Source organism: Spermophilus citellus (assembly GCF_964194105.1).
Source record: "Spermophilus citellus genome assembly, chromosome: 13".
Taxonomy (NCBI): domain Eukaryota; kingdom Metazoa; phylum Chordata; class Mammalia; order Rodentia; family Sciuridae; genus Spermophilus; species Spermophilus citellus.
Genome location: NC_138193.1, coordinates 53,341,351 through 53,355,619, shown reverse-complemented (window position 1 = coordinate 53,355,619; position 14,269 = coordinate 53,341,351). Strand labels below are relative to the sequence as shown.

Here is a 14,269-nt window from a genome sequence, read left to right as displayed (position 1 = left end):
TACCCCACCAAGAAGGAAGCCAGGTCTACTACTGTGATCATAACTCTCTGGGGACTCTGCTCTCTGGAGAACATTGGTCCTGCCTGCAATCCTATGGCTCTGTGCCATATGCAGGAAGTAGTGCCGCTGCCCCTCAACCAGAAATGGTGACAGTGCTGAAGGAAGTTCAGCCCACAAATGTCCTACCATCAGTCCCTACACCTGTGACCTACTACTCTGTGTCCACTCCAAGTAGAGAAGGAACAAATTTTCAAGGTGAGTACAAACAGCAAAAAGGGGAAGGAATAAGATTACCATTCGAAAGGAGGGTCCAGTTTTCAGCTGGTAACTGTGGGTCCACACATCCCTAGAATTCAAGTGCTGAGATTTTAACCACAATCTTGTTCAGCAGTCCCCATTTTCAGACTCTGTAAGAGAAGCATGCAGCACAGCATAATGGCCACCCATGCATTTAAGAGACCTCTAGGAGCACATGGAAGGAAGCGGCTGTTCACTATTTTTGCACTCAGTCCAGCTACACATCCACACTATAAATATATTTCCCTAATTTTACTTTGGTTTAGAAAAATACATCAACACATATCAGGGTGTGACACTTTAATTGTTCCTTAATTGACTGCAGGATTTAACCTCTGTATGTAGAGATGCTGTCCAAAGCAGGAGTCCAAAACCCCCGACCATTCACATTGATTTCATGAGCAACAGCTCCACCTTCTCCTAGTTCATGGTGTTAAGTGTTCTTACATTCTGGGGAGAGTGGAGAGAATTGAGGGGCCCCTATATGAGAACGAGAGACTTCATGAAAGAGTTTTTCTGTGTTTCCCACTGAGGAGACAAGTGCTCTACCGGAAACCCATGCTGCCATGGTGATGAACCAGCCCAAAAGTAAGACTTCAAGGGATCACCTGTAACTAATATGCAACTCTTAACAGATATCTGTCAGTGGTCCTTAAAAAGAGCTAATGGAAATGCTTTCTCCAAAGTAGGTGGTTTCCCTGAATAGTGTGTCGCTGGGAAGGGGAGCATCCTACTTACCATCGTCCTTGATTCCTTTGCAGGGATGGAAACTTCCCTAGGGACGGAGGCTTCCTTGGGATTGCAACCTCCAAGTCAGACATTTTGTCTGCCACAGCCTCCAGAATTCTCATACATCTGCAATAACAGAAAAAGCCAAATACTTGAGAAAAGCTCACAAACTGAACTTGGGGACGTTTCCACCATAACTCCAGGCCAAAGATCTACTGATTTCTTGGCATTGCCTCCAAATCAAAGCCAGGAACAAACAGAGATTAAGAATTTGTGTGAGATTAACACCATGCTCTCAGAGCCACTGGATGCCTACCAAATTGCCATGGAGAAACAGGATCCTCCACTACTCCCTTTAGACATCCCTGAAATCCACCAGCTTCTGGCCTCCATTGGTCCTCTGGACCAAGAGGAGAAGCCACATTCTGAAAATATCCTTCTAGAAAGGAACAAAAAACATAAAGCCTCAGAGTCTCCTCATGGAACTCCTCAGGCCAAAATGCAGCTAAGGGACCTGGAATGTGCATTAGGAGGAGAAGTTGCTCACAGGGATGCAGGCAGCAGTAGGGCCAATGTGCACACAGCCAAGCACCCTAACAGCAGAGCTCAGGAAGCTGCATCCAGCAGGAACAGCAAGGCTAAGGGCCATGGGCAGGAAAAGACCAAGAGAACCAGAGAAAACAACTCCAAGAAAGCCGAGGAGAGGAAGCAGCCAGGCAACAAAGTCAAGGCACAAGAGAAGCCAACTGTGCCCAAACTAAAGCGGAAGAGGAACCAACCTGAGCTTTGCCAAGAGTCCTTTAAAAAACCTCGGAGCTGTCTCAGCATGCACATGTTGGAGTCGGTGCAGGTTTTCCACGCACTGGGGAAGAAGAATGATAAGAAAACTGGGCTCTCTTCCTTCCGGGCCCCGGGAAACTCAGGCAGTACCCAAGACCCCCGTCCATGCCCAGCTATGAAACCATGGCAGGTGGTTAAGGGTCCTGAGAAATCACAAGTCAAAGCCCAGAATCCAGATATCAGTGCTGAAGGAGAGGGTCCCCCTCCATTAATTTATGAGCCTCCACCACCTGGGAAGGTTAAATTGGTACCTTTGCCTTTTCTGACGCAGGAGAAACCTCCACCTCGACCAGTAATCAATAGGAGGCCACAGTCTCTGGCCTCACAGAGACCTACTGGGGCTTACCCTGCCCAGCCTGGCCCTGCTAGCTCAGCTCAACCCATGGCAGTCAACACATCCCAAACACCTTCTGCCAACCCATCTTGGATGCGTCCTGCCAAGCCAGCTCAGCCCGTTTTGACTCATGCCATTCAGTCAGGTGTGAGCGCTTCTAAACAGCCTAGTGTCCCTTGCTCTGCTGCTTCTGGGCCTGCACCCTACAAAACATCATCTTGTACTTCTCTTCATTGGCAACCCGTTCCCAGGGTTGGGACCAAGCCCCAGTCACAACCACCCAAGCCTCAAAACCAATATCTCCTCCAAGACTTTGCCTCACAGCCAATTCCATGGAGGAAACCCAATGTTCCTGGGCAAGTACTATCAACTCCCATCACCAAACAGCAGAGGCCAGAGCGGGAAGCCATGAAGAAGAAGGCTCAACAAGAGCGTGAGAATGCTGCCAAGTACACTGCAATGGGGAGAGTGCAGTGTTTCATTGAGAGGGAAAGAGAGATGGAGATTTCTCGCTACTATGGCTACATAATGTAAGAGCTGCAAAGATCAGTGGTGCCACTTAGGGACCAAATAGTTTTCCACATGTATATAGATAGAGTGATACACATTTATTTATTCTCAGATGCTTTCAAAGTTTAATAAAATTACATAGAGAAATGTAATATAATTCACTAATATATAATAAAGAGGCCTTCTGGTACCACTGAGAATTGTTAGAAAATAAAGAGGCCTTTGGGTACCACATGGGTTCCAAATAGTGTTCTCATATACACATAGATAGATAGATGAAAATTTATTCATATTTGAAAAGGTAATATAGTTTAATAAAGAAATGCTATAGTATTGATTAGAGGGTAAGTAATAAAGAGGCTTTATATTGCCATTTGAATACCAAATAGTTTTCCACATATATATACAGACAGGTACATAGATACAAAAGTGTTCACTTATATATATATATATTTTCAAGACTTAATATAGTTGAATAAAGAAATGTAATAGTATTGTTTGAGAGATAAGTAATAAAGATGCTTTCTGGTATTGCCTGGGCGTCACATAGTTTTCCACAAGTGTAGATACAAATTTTATAAATATGTAGATACAAAGATACAAATGAATTCATTCTAATATATTTTTAAAGTTTAGTCAAATTGAATGAAGAAATTCCATAGAATTGGTTAATAGATAATAAAGAGGCCTTGTGTTAGCACTTGGCTATCAAACATTTGTCCTCATAGACCTATGAATATGTACTCATGCCAATATACTTTTAAAACTTAATAAAATTGAATAAAGAAATGTAATGGAATTGATTAACAGAAAATAAACAGGAATTTTGAGTTTGAATGGCTGTTAAGTGTGGTTTAGTTTGGTAGCGATGGGGATCACAGCCTGCATGAGAAGAAAGGAACTCAAATTTGGCCAGGATAATAGAAGTAAAGGCTAGGAATGGGGGAAAGAGGAAGGCATGTAATCCAGCACTAGGAAGGCAAAAAGAAGAGAGATGTATGGTTTTACTGGAAGAATCAGGAATTGGCAAAATGGCTGACCGATAACACAATGTTTGAAACTAGGGTTAAAATGATAAAATGTCAAGCAAGTTCAAAATGATAGGAGACGGGTTCAGGTTGACCAGAAGAAATAAAAAAATCAAACAAAAAACTCTCATGGAGAATGGCCTAGTTTTTCGTCTACCTGAAAGGCATTTTACAAAAGAAGATTCAGGGCACATCTCCACCATATTTGGGTCACTTAAGATCCTAGATGGGAAAGGTGAATACAAAACACGGGGAATCTACCAGGGGTGTTAGAGGGTTCACAGTTACCCTGAGGGAAGCTGATAACCTGGGACTTGGCCAAGTGAACTCAGCAGCATGAGGCCCACCCAGAACATGGCCTGGAATAAATCACCACTGACTCAACACCCATGCACCAGGGCAGCAGAGAGGCACTACTTGAATTAACCTGCACACACAAGGCCAGTATCACTCTGACACTTTACTAATTCTCGAGAAGCAAGGCCTCCATCTGAGGCTTGTGTCCTCAAGTCCTCAGTGTTGGCAAGGGCCCCTGCAGGCAGACAACCTGGCTTTCAGAGCACAGCAGAGAGACGTTGGGGTAGAGGGTGAAGGACAGAGATCACACTTGAAAGGGGGTTAAATACTGAACTGAGAAGCCTGTCAGGTCCTCTTCCATTGGTTCTGGCAAGCGCTGTCTTCAGGGACCATTGCCCTGAAACGAAGCTCACAAGAAAAACATCACTCCTTGGCTTCCATCTCCACCCAACGCAAGCAGAGTGCGCATGCGCAAGGAGCAACCTGCCAACATCTGCAGGATCCAGCAGCCCCAACAACTTTTACCCATTCCCTCAAAATTGCCAGTCACCATCTTCACCACTCTTCCCACAGGAGACATCACCTTTTCCCACATTTTGGAAACTTCCAGAGATATTTCACCCCAAAATGTATGTATCACAATTTGTTAAATTATATGACCTACAGATTTGAAATGTAACCTTTATGACATATTAAATTCCTATGTGTATTTGCATTCTCCTTTGTAGAATTTGCCTGGCTTTCTTGCTTTTCCTGTTTACCAGCTCTCTGGGATATTTTTTATCATGTGTTTCATTTTTTTTAATTCATTATTCTTTCTTTTTAGACATTATCTATTATGTTCATTCGTGTTTTCCCTTTTAGATTAGTTATGTTGATTTCTACCATATCTCATCTAATTTCCATTTATGTTGTTCTTTTTTATTATGAAACATAAAACTCAACATTTCAACCATTTTTATGTGGATAACTCTATAGCATTAAGTAGATGCACCATGTTGTTCAAGCATTATTCACTATCCAAATCCAAAACTTTTCACCATCCCAAACAGAAAGCTATATCCATGATATAATTTTCCTTTCCCCTCTCAGGTTCTGTCCTATTTTGCATTGTTTGGCCTTCTGTTTTTTAGCTAGTTTTGATAGAGTGGGCTACCATCTGATGTGCTTGGGGGGTTCTTTTCTGACTTGTTTTCGTCGTCTGAGAGGATGGATTCTCCTTTTTCTTAGAATACCTTTATTTGGGATTTGGTTTCCTTCTTTTCTTGCTATGCACTTTTATGCAAAATTCGTTTTCCTTGTAAAAGTATGGTTGAGGATAGAGTTTCTTATGTGATGGAACGGAAACTTCCACCTCTCCTTCCTCCACCTCTTCTTCCCTCCAGTTCTGTCCCTCTCCATTCTCCCTTTGCTCTCCTCCTCCTCCTCCTCCTCTTCCTTCTTGAAGTATTAAAAACATGTCGACTTATTTTCTAAAATTTTCTGGCTGTTTCCACAGGGAGGTTCATCCTTTGTGTCTATCGTTCCTCCCAGCGATTTCTCCTCTGGGTGAGGCCTTGTCCTGAAAAGGAGCATTGGCTGTTCATTTTTTCAAGAGAGTTTAGGGGCTGGACAGCATCAGCCCTTCCGATTTGAATGTGGGACATTTGTACTTACAGCTGCTCCTCAGTTTCCACAGAGAATTCCACCAAGGACCCCGCAAAGACACCAAATTCCACAGAGTTGAAGAGAGACTCCACACATTCAAATTATCTAAATCATCTCTAATTACTTATCATAACTACAATGTAAGTGCTATGTAAATGGCTGTTGTACCATATTGATTACACAACATATAGTACATATTGTAAGAGACCTACTGCACTCACTTTGGGGTTGGCCAGAACCCTTCTCAGTTTCAGCTGCTCTTCTCCTGCTGGCCCACAGTGCTTTGCAGGAATGCCTGCTGGAGCTTTGAAAGCCTCCTGTCTCCCATTTCCTCTGCTGCAAGTGCTGCTGCCAGGCAGGTCTGGTGCCTCCTGCTGGTGGTTTGCCCTATCCTCTTGTTCTGAGGTTCCTAGGGAACACTGTGTTCTCTACTTGTGTGGTAAATGCTACTCCAGGGTTTGGCATTCTTTCATCTATTTCCATGGCCTCTAGGCCAAACGTGTCTTTTTCTTCTCTTTGTTTTGGGAGACTCCAAACTGCACTGCTGCCTGCATCTTTCTGAAATCTTGATGGATAACACAATTATTTTAAATTGAGAACGTTGCAGGTTTCAGTTCCCTGAAGCAGAGCTTCATTTCCCCCAAACTGAGGCAGACTGTGAGTCCCCTGTAACGACCATGGCACCTGGTGTCTTTGCGTGCTATGTTGGTGTTTCAGTGAGAAGCAATCTCAAGGTTCATGGGGGAGGGACATCTGGCCACAGGAAGAGGGAGTAGTCTGCGGGACAGGTGGAGAATGGGGACATGGCCTCTAGTCCAAATGTTGTCTTTTTCTTTTCTTTGTATCTTCTTTCTGAACACATTGGAGAAGGAATCTCCTATTTGCTCTCCTTCCCCTGTGGGTGGGGGTGGGGTGTCGGGTCTATACACAGTTTCTTTGTCTTCCTTAGGGTCATCTTTCCAGTTGTCCAGGCCAGAAACCTTTGACATTCTTTGACTCCTTTCTCTCTCTCCCAATTACACACTTGGAATTTTAGTAAATTTCATCTGCCCTCTCTTCACATCACATCTAGAACCTACCCACTTCTAACTCCATTCCCCCATTTCTGCTCTAACATAATAATCCCTAACCATTTACTGCCTTTCTCTATCCATGATAGGGGACATACACATTTTCCATAAAAAGACCCATAGATGGTAAATACATAACTGTTTGTGAGCCAGATTGTCTCTGTCTCCACAGCTCCACTCTGCACTTGTAGAATGAACGTGGCCATGCAAAATAGGAGAACACATGGACATTAGCTCTGCTTTAATAAAACTTTATTCACAAAAACAGGCTGTACTGCTTCACAGACTCTGGCTCTGCCTGATCCACTGCTATGCTCCCTTTCAATCACTCCACCCCAGACCAGCTGAGCCCACTTGCTGTTCCAAGGCTAGAAAACACTCCTCACCTCCTTCAAGCCTCTTCTCAAATTGTACCTTTCAATGAGGCTTTGTCTGACTACACTCTTTGAAACTGCAATCACCTCTCAGGGTTCTCCCTTCCTTCCATCTGATTCCCTTCACCAGGGACCACATCTCCTGCAGTGTTGTGAACCTTTCAATACATTTTGTAAGTTAATTCTTTGTTGTCTTTATGGTTTAGACTTTCCATCACTCCCTTGCCCGTCAATTCCTAAAATGTAAGACCCTTGAGGGCACAAAATTGTCTCATATGTTGTTCATTTCCATGTGTCCCATGTCTTAAACAGTGTCTCAAAAATAAGAGCTGATCAGTACAGGTTTGTTGAATGGCATATACCCAAAGGGCTTAAAATCAGCATACTATACTAATCCTGACACATTCATGTTTACAGCAGCTCAATTCATAATAGCTAAACGATGGGACCAACAGAGCCCTTTAACAGATGAATGGATAAAGAAAATGTGGTATCTATATACAATGGAACATTACTCAGTGATAAAGAAGAATGAAATCATGGCATTTGCCAGTCGATGGATGGAACTGGAGACTGTCATGCTAAGAGAAATAGGCCAATCCCCCAAAAGCCAAAGGCTGAATTTTCTGTGATATGCATAGATGCTAACACAGAATGTTGGGGAATGGGGGAGGGAAGAGAAGAAGTTCATTGGATTAGAGAAAGAGGAATGTAGAAATGGAAGAAGGTGGGAATAGGAAAGGCAGCAGAATGAATTGGTCGTAGGTTTTCTGTGTTCATGTGTGAATACAAGACCAGTTAACTTCACCCCACAAACAACCACAAGAATGGGAAGTTAGGGATATGTGGGTTGGGCAGCCGAACACTGGGACCAAGGGCTAAAGGTGAGAGACTGAAAAAATGCAGACCTCCCAGGCACTGCTTATTTCTCTAGCTCTGACCCGCTGTTGTACCAGGGGTCTAATCAGGCCTCTGTCTCCCTCCTGAGTAGACCACAGGACTCATCTAAACAGCCTTCCTACACCAGCTCCTCTCCAGGTGGCCAGACAGAAGTTCCAGAACAAAACTGTCTCCTGAGACACTGACTCAGCAGACAAGTTCATTGGTGGCAGGGCTGCCACTGTTGGTGTGATGAGATCAGAGACTGGTTTGGAACTGTGTTTAGAGAAATGATGTTTCTCTAAACTCCTCCCCAAAATCCAAACAAACACAAAAGAATGGAAAGTTATACTCCATGTATGCCTAATATGTCAAAATACACTCTACTATCATGTATAAACAAAATGATCAATAATTTTAAAAAAAAACTTTTAAAATTAGAAATACAAAAATGTTACAGTGGTTGCTTATTAGCCACTTTATAAAGCCAGCTTGACCACTGGTATGCCAGTGACATCTAAACCAGAATCTAAATATGTGTCTGGCCAGGTTCACTTCACCTTGCCAAATTGTTATCTATCAGATCTCCAGGGTATGTGTAGCTTAGACCCTCACAGTCACCTTCCCCTCACCTTCCTGTGCCCTCCACCCTCCCCCACTCTCATTTTCTCCTCTCCCTGGGTTGGCATTGATCTCTGTCCCTGGTAGGAACCCATCTCTCAAGCAACAGCTCTTCTCCTATGCCTTTGAAGGCCATCGGCTCTTCTGTTTGATGGTCACCTTCCTCTTCCTCTTTGCCATGTGAGGCTCTGTGGGGTCACCCACTCATCCCTGCTTCTTTGCCTCCACTCCAATCTGAGTGTGGGAATGTGCTGAGGTATACACCATTAAAGGATGTTCCTCTAAACTCCTCCCCCAAACCAAACAAACACAAAAGAATGGAAAGTCGTACTCCATGTAAGACTAATATGTCAAAATACACTCTAATATCATGTATAAACAAAAAGAACAAATAAATTTAAAAAACTTAAAATTATACATACAAAACAGTTACAGTGTCTGCTTACTACCCACTTTATAAAGTAAATGTGTAAACCAAATAGAAAATGATAAAATCCCTGACCTGAAGTACACCAAAGAACCCTAAAGTGTCTTATGGCATTTAACTCTTTTAGAAATTCTCAACCTTGAGATGAAACTTTTAGCTGAAACAAAGATTTTGAATTACTTAATATAAATTATATAGCACATAGCTAACTAGCCATAAAAAAGGAACAGAGTATTTATAAAATACAACCAATCCATCAGGTACACATTTAATCATTAATTTTAACAGACACACATATTAAAGATCTTTCCATGCATGAGGAAAAACATGTTTTCCAAATCTGTCATTTCCTTGCTGACAGGAGATACCAGTCTTTAAAGAAACTATACGTGGTGCTCCAAACCACAGATTACTCTTCATGTTATGGTTTTACATGTATGGTTTTACTGCCACCTTTTTCTGGAATGCCCACATTTTGTGGGCTTAATGCCCACCTCTTCAAAGGATAAATCACCTCCCTTCTTAAGGGACAACATCATCAGGTAATCCCAATTCCATGTGAAAAACAAGATAATTTACCTACAATAATAATGTACAATTTTAAAAATTGCAATGCATTTGTGTATTTACCTATATTTGAACCAGTTCATCCCATCTTTGTCTTCCCAAGTATCTACTTTTCAAATTCTTTTTATATTCCCAATGGGTTCACAGCAAACATCTTACCAGTGTGAACAATTTTCTTTAATACACATTCCATTTCTGCTTTCTGATAACCTCCGTTCCCTAGCAATGTTCCACATAGGCTGCTGTAGTGTTTCAATGCATGCAACCCACCTAAATCCTCCAAAAGATCTCGCTGAATTTTTAAAAAATATTTATATTTGAGCCTAAGTGGACACAGTAACTTTATTTTATTTTTGTGTGGTTCTGAGGATCAAACCCAGTGCCTCATGCATGCTAGTGAGCACTCTACCACTGAGCCACAACCTCAGCCCCCATGCTCATCTTTTAAAATTATTTGTCCTTCTGATGGCTCTAAGCCAACATCTATGAAATCTATCAAAACAGAATGTGTTTGTTTTCATTGTAGATCCATTGGCAAGTATAGATTCCCAAACATGATAGCTAATGAAGGCATCAAACCTTGAGGCTTTATGCTTCTACCAAGGACTGCCTTTTGAAGAATTCTTGGTCCCAGGTACATAATGGTTGGTTTAGCTTTGCACATCGGGGTTATCACCATAATTGGCTAGACCATCCATGGAACTGATTTTGGGCACAAGGAGACAACATTGACCTCAGTAATATGTGAGCAACCGGGAATATATATTGGATATTACTGGGGTCCCAAAACAATGTCGGCATTGAAAAGGGAGCTGTAAGCAAGTCAGAAAATCTCCTGTCTTTCTGGACATCATATTCTAGTGGGCAACGAAAGACAATGCACCAACCAAACCATATCAGAGAGAGGTAAGGACTATCAAGAAAACTGAAACAAGACCAACTGATAGGGTAACTGGGTAGCTCCTTAGAATGGATGGACAAGGAAGTTCTCTCTGAGGAAGTGACAGGAATGATAAGATGGAACCAGCCAAGTGAAGAGAACTACAAAAGCACCTCATGAGAGTAATCAGCTGGGCAAAGGTCTGGAATGGAACTGCAGAAGTTCTGAGGCTGTGGCTGGAGAGTAGCAAGGAAAAAGGAAAGTGGGAGATGAGGTCAGAGAGGCCACAGTGGCTGAATCACTCTGCAATCTAGGTAAAGAGTATGAATCCTAATCCCAAGCCTCATGAGAGGTCATTGGAGGATTTTAGTATTTTTTCCAGATACCTAATACATGGAGAGGAAAATAGAAACAGAAGTAAAAGCTATCTGGAGCAACTATGAAGTAGTTGACACTAATAAAATGTGACAGTTTTTTGTAGGACCTATGTACCATATGGATGCTTGAGGGTTTACAATCTTTAATCAAACTGAGAAGAGAATATGGAAGGACCTCAGTGATAGATAGTATGGTATGGTGAACCAAGATAGGTCTCAGTCATCCTGATCATTACAAAATGTAGGGATGGGGTTGTCCCTTAGGACAATAATCTCAGTATTAAAACAGATGGTTTAGGGCGGGGATGACTTGATGCTATGTTATACCAAGGCTCTTTTGGTTCTTCAGACCACATTTTAGACTAGTTTTAGAGTGTATGATGATGCTGAGACTGCAAGATAGAATTAAGTGGAAGGAATTATGAAAACAAATTGTTATGAAGTCTGGGAACACGAGAGGCAAACAGCAGTTGAACCTGTATATTTCAGTATGTACAAATTATATTGCTCTCAATAGATGATCTTACCACATGCTATAAAGGTGGATCTGGAATGTCCCATAAACATTTAGCCTCCAGCTTGGCACTAGTGGGAAAGGTGGAACCTTTAAGAGGTGGGTCTTAAACCAAGCACAATGTTGTATGTCTATAATCCCAGCTTCCTGGGAGGCTGAGCAGAATGATCTCAGGTTCCAGGCTGGTCTGAGCACCTGAGCAAGACCCTGTCTCATAATAAGATTTATTTAAAAGAGGAGCTGGTGATAGCTCATAATCCCTAGTACTGGAAAAAAGGGTGGGGGGTGCCTAGTAGGATATCTTCTGGTCATTGAGGTTTGAGGGTTTCCAGTATTGAAGGGGACAATAGGGCCCAATACCTCCTCTTCACCACCCTTCTCTCTCTTTTCCATCCAGGTCGTGAGGTAAGAAGCTTGTTCCACCATGAAATCCCTTTCATCATGTGCTGCTGCCTTGCCAACTGACTATGGACTGAATCATCCAAAGCTGTGAAACAAAAGAAATCCTTTCTCTTTTATAGGGTGATTATCTCAGGTGTTTGTTACAGTAACAGAAAGCTAACAATACACCACATTCCTCCTGGTTTTACACTTACTGCTTTTGAATGATGTGGATATGACAAACCTCCAAAACAGGGCGGCCTTTGAAGAAGATCAGGGGGAAGAAGGAAGAATATTAATAACACTGATCTGTCCCAATACATCCTCTTTCCTAGTGACAAGACAATCCCTGGGAAGAAAGCAAACATCACCCAATGATAGGACAATCCCTGGAAAGGGCAAGCATTGATCCTTTCCCAATATATCCTTCCCTGTGGCAGTGCAATAGACCCTCCACTATTGCCCTGTAAAAACACTGCTTAGTTAAAAAAAATTCTAATTTTCCAACCTTTTCCCTGAATGTCCATGTCCTATTACAGTCTTCAAACTCAAGTCACCTGCCAGGGTGTAACCTACATAAATCCAGACTGCTCCTGTTATGGGTGGCCATTTTCTAACCAGAAAGTGTGTCCACTTGATGCCTGACTCCTCAGCTGAATAAAAGCTGCTGAATTCATGAGATCTGCACTTCTCCCCATCCCCGCCCAACTTGCTCCTTTTCTCAGTCACATGAAATGAACCATACAAGCTGGGAAGTGATCATTGAACACCTGTCACTCCTTTGGCCCTTTGAGAACAGGGGAACCCCCAGCCACAGCTCACACAGCTACTGCTGAATCTTTAAAATGACTGCAACCCTACCTCCCTCCACACCCTACAAAAAGAGACTCTTGAGGCCCCCTAACTCCACTTTGACTCTCAATGACAGCATGTGACCCCAAAACAACCCCAGCCCTGGGCTAGGTTCTTGTGGCCTTATGTCACCAGTGCAAGGATCTGCATCAGATTGTCTATTGGCTTTGAAGGCATCTTCTTTCTGAACTCCTCCCCTCACCCTTGCCATCCTCTTCCCAACCCCTCCCCTCCCCAACACCCTACAGCCCTCTGGATCAGAGACCTCTTTGCCATTTGGTTCCCAGAGCCAACACTGGCTTTCTCGTACTACAGAGAGGAAAGGCCCCGTCCGGTCCCCAGCAGAGAGATACCCTGCCTAGGGACACCACCTTTTGACTAGCCAGGACCCTGGAGTTCCCCACCATTGAGACTGGAGTGAGGACATTCTCCTCTTCTCCAGTGTAACAGTCCAGTCCAGTGACATGAGATTTCAGGGGATTCCCTCATCTCAAACCATCACCTCAACCAAACCTCTCCAATATGTGAACTATGCAGTTATTCCTCAGAACTCCCCATCAGGGAGTATTATTAGTAATTTTAAGAATGTTTACTCCCAAACTGACCGTAATATCGAATGTCTCATTAGTCTCTGCACTCAAATATAGCCCTAATTTAAATTACTTTAAATTTGCATGAATGGCCCAAGTAACAGGACCTTTGATAAAGAAACTCTCCAGGATTTCACAAGTTACCTCCAACAATAGAGGAATGGCAAAGGGCCTAAAATAGCTTATCTCTAAGCTTTGTTTTTCCTCAGCTCAAAGCCCCCTTTAAGTCAGCCCTGCTCTGCTTTACAATGAATCCACACAGACTCACGCTTCTCCTCCTCATTCACTGATCAAGAAATAGCAGAGGAACCCAATCCTTACAGATTCTGGGGTCTCATGGCCCCATATCAGACTCCTCTCCTCAAAGTCCCACTACTCCCAGTCTAACCCCACACCTCAAACCCCACACTCATACTCTACCTTCCCCCCTGCCACCACCTCCTCTACATGATCCAAAGTCCTTAGAGTGGAACATGTGTTCCCTCTCAGAGAGGTGGCAGGGGCTGAAGGGATGGTCCAAGTTCATGTCACCTTCTCTATGACAGCTTTGTCACAAACAGAGGCAGAGTAGGCTCATTTTCTCTACTAAGTACAGGAAGGAGTTCATGCATCTGACTCAGGCTTACCACCTTACTTGGGCAGATGTTTATCACATCCAACCTTCCACCCTGACTCCTGATGAACATGCTTACAGTTTACAGGTGGATAATCCATGCCAATCTCCTCCATGCCCAAAGTCCCCTTATCCATCCTGCAGCAGAGACTGCCATCCCTACAGTTGAACCTGATTGGACATATCAGCCTCAAGACACTGGGGTCATCAGACTCCAGCACATGATTACTTGCTTCCTTTAAGGCATGACAAAAATTCTCATACCCGGGTTAATTGGAACAAGGTAAAGGAAATTATCCAGGGACCTGATAAAACCCCACCCTCTTTTTAGCCTGGCTTACTGAGGCTGTTGCCAAATATACCAACCTAGATCTGGATACTCCTGGTGGCACTCTCTTTCTCCATTTTAACTTTATTAGGGGGTCTTCACCTGATATCCATA

The 14,269-nt window shown here is 43.1% G+C and overlaps 2 pseudogenes across 2 annotated transcripts in view; both read left to right on the top strand.

Annotated features, from left to right (window-relative positions):
- The window catches only part of LOC308632399 (uncharacterized protein C2orf78-like), a 30,835-nt pseudogene extending 28,101 nt beyond the window's left edge, over positions 1-2,734 (top strand). Inside the window, exon 4 of the transcript in view lies at positions 1,823-2,734. The product of the transcript in view is annotated as an uncharacterized protein C2orf78-like (transcript). The remainder of the gene's footprint in view (positions 1-1,822) is intronic.
- LOC308632773 (centromere protein I-like) overlaps positions 1-14,269 on the top strand; it is a 358,828-nt pseudogene that overhangs the window by 299,650 nt on the left and 44,909 nt on the right. The gene's annotated exons all lie outside the window — the stretch shown is intronic.